The following is a 3,130-nucleotide window of genomic DNA, read 5'->3' as shown; positions in this document are numbered from 1 at the left end:
TTTTTATTGAATTTTATATTAGGAGCAGACATTTTATAAGCCTTAAGTTTACAACCCTCATACTTTTGAATTTGACAGATGCCTTTTACATGACAAATATAAATTAGTATACAGGGTAATACTTTTTTCAAAGTACATTTTTTATTTCCTATTTTAGATTGATATCAGTCATTACAACGCTACTCAATTTCCGCTTTAAGTAGGTCGTAAAAATGGAGAAAACTAATACAGGACCATAAATAGACGGGATATCATGTTTAATACTCGCTGATGCCTTCCCATGGGATCTCTATCAGACGGAGCTGTCCATTAATTCTGTCAGTTTTTCATGGTTTTTCGTTAAAGGATAGAAATAATAGAAGCTGCTTTGAGTATTTTATGGACGGTTAGATTATTGGTATTGCCTCTTTGTTTTTGTCATCAATTTCAGCCTGATATTGACGATAACATCAACAAACCTTATGACCTTGTGGACAATTTGTGATAAATCCATCACAATACCGTTATGTCTTTTCAATAATATCATCACAATTTCAATTATAATGAGAAACCATTGTTATTTAGGTATCGTTTGTCCTTGGGATATTCCAATCATAGAAATTTATCCTTCACCAAAGTCGAGAGAGAACTTTCATCGCTACAGAGTTCACATCTAGCTGTGTGAAGACTTGTTTTACATCTTTCTATTGTAAGTTCACTTACCCCCTAGAGATCTTCACTTTATCCACCATTAAACAATTCTAAAAAATCTACAAATGAGAAAAACACTTTTTAAATTTTTGCAGGTTGAAATGCTTTCCTTAATTTATTTTCATCAGGAATGTTAAACGCTAAATATCTGAAAGCCAGAGATGTAGAAACATTATGAGCTATACGACCATAAGGGACCAAAAAGTATGTCAAAATTCATCTAAGGTCATCTTTGCTTCAAGAAGTTGAAACTTTAATTTTCTTAAAATGTAAAAATTTAGCAACCAGCATTTTTAGATAAATATGTTGTTAATCATGTAAGCACCAAAACTCTGCATGACTACTGAGCTGATGATACCCTTAGGGAATATAGAAGTCTTATATTTTACAATTTTAACTGAAGGACAGAACCAAATAATTAGTCCAATATATAACAAAGAGATGTGGAATGATTGCCAATGAGACAACTAACCACCTTGAGACCAAATGACATAGAAAAATTAGATGTCAGCTCCTCAACTTTGTTTCATTAAAACGAATTGGAAATTTATTGATATTCATGCTAGCAGCATTGACTCAGCTTTAGAACAGAAATATAACATTTGACCTATTTTGTGCTTAGTTAAGTTACCCGATATATATCAACTTTTCATCTTTTGTAGGGGAGCACTTTCATTTATTTTTTGTCAGGAAAAATTATTTCATAGGAATACATGTACAAACTTTCATTTTAATACCATTTTTTTTAACATGAATATTACTAGTTTTCAATGGAAACAGCTATTTTTTCACTTTACTTCCACAACAAAATGATTTAAAAGCAAAAAATATCATTTAAAAAAAATTGCCTACAATTTTAAATTGTGGTTTGAAAATAATTAGAGACAAAATTCTTTGTCACAAAGATAATTATTTGTCCTTGGGAATTTCCAATCAAATCTATCCTTCCACAGAGTCAAGAGAGAACTTTCATTGCTACAGTTCACATCTAACTGTGTGAAGACTTCTTATTTGTCTTTCTATTGTAGGGACACTTACCAACCAGAAAAAACCTAGATCTTGTCTTCACATTCTAGCTTCACCATCAAACAATTCTAAAATACCTACAAAAAAAAAAAACGTTTGTTTTATTGTGTGTCCAAGGTACTCAATATGTCACCAACTATAGTACTTTTTTAGCAGAGAATGTGTTTTTTTCTTGAGAACAAAAATTATATAGGTTCATGAGACTTCTTATTAAAAATTTTAATTCTAACATTTTTTTTCATTTTTTTAAAAACTTTTTTTCAATAGACACAATTTTAAGCTCTTATCTCGCTCCCCTATGGAAACTTATTAGTTTAAAAAAAAAACCAGAAACAAACAAATTATTTAAAAAAAAAACATGGCCCCAATGGCACCCTCCTCCTTATCTTTGAACAAATATAGAACTATATTTATGATAAATTGATAGACTTTTTACAAGTATGCCTTCAAACATTGGCTATAATCATGCAGTTTTCTTTTGTTTAATAGATTTCAGGCATTACATGTATACTATAGAATAATGTTTTTGATCATTGTTGAAGGTTGTATGGTAACCTGCAGTTGTTACCTTGTACACTCAGTCTCTAGTGATGAAATGTTTCATGGCAATCATACCACATCTTCTTATTTTCATACAGACCTTTCAAATTGATAAAAAAATCACTATTAACATTAATACCAACATATCCTTGATTCATAAAAGGGACAAAAAAAAACTGTTATTAAGTAATATTATGACTAAACCGTTGTTTTTATTTCAAACATTGATGATACATACTCTAAAATGACAGAACAAATTCTAAATACTGGTTGTAATGGCTTTTGTTTGTTTTTTTAATTATGAATGATCATGTTATATAACTAAATTTATGTTTGTCAAAATGTAATATTTTTTCCCTATACATCTTGTATTAGATCAACATTAAGAGCATAACTGAATAAACAATTACCTGAGAATATGATTTATAAACAAGGAGCTGTGGAAGTCCAAGGTCAAGGCCAAGGTCAAGAGGCCACTTCAGAAACAAGTTAAGGATAACTATCTTCATCCAATAATGTTATAACTAGATTAAAAATAGAAGTATGAAATGTGTTAGTTAAATAAAAATATACAACAATTTTATTACACATATTGTACCTAGAAATCTGGTGTAAAAAAAGGGGGAACTATTTTTTTATCCAATAATGTTTTAATAAGATTAAAAATAGAAAGTTTGAAATGACTGTTAGTTAAATAAAAATATACAACAATTTTATTACGCATCTTGTTTGGATATGTTCTGATACCTGGAAATCTGATGTAAAAAAGGGAAACTATTTTCATTGCTGTAGCCTTCTAGAAAAAACAGAAAAAAATATACATTTTGAATTTGAAATTTGTAAGTTGATAGAAATATAAAACAATTTTATTGAG

At 29.1% G+C, this 3,130-nt stretch overlaps 1 long non-coding RNA gene across 1 annotated transcript; it reads right to left on the bottom strand.

The window, feature by feature from the left end:
* Positions 1 to 700: 700 nt before the first annotated feature.
* Positions 701 to 2,720, bottom strand: LOC134687346 (uncharacterized). Its single transcript, XR_010101762.1, has 3 exons — positions 2,667 to 2,720; positions 1,729 to 1,793; positions 701 to 749 (listed from the first exon to the last, which is right to left on the bottom strand). It is a non-coding gene; the product is annotated as an uncharacterized LOC134687346 (long non-coding RNA).
* Between the last annotated feature and the right edge of the window lie 410 nt (positions 2,721 to 3,130).

This window comes from Mytilus trossulus, chromosome 10 (assembly GCF_036588685.1).
Source record: "Mytilus trossulus isolate FHL-02 chromosome 10, PNRI_Mtr1.1.1.hap1, whole genome shotgun sequence".
In the NCBI taxonomy this organism is placed as follows: Eukaryota; Metazoa; Mollusca; class Bivalvia; order Mytilida; family Mytilidae; genus Mytilus; species Mytilus trossulus.
Note: the sequence above shows the minus strand (reverse complement) of the source record. Positions and strands in the feature narration are given on the sequence as shown.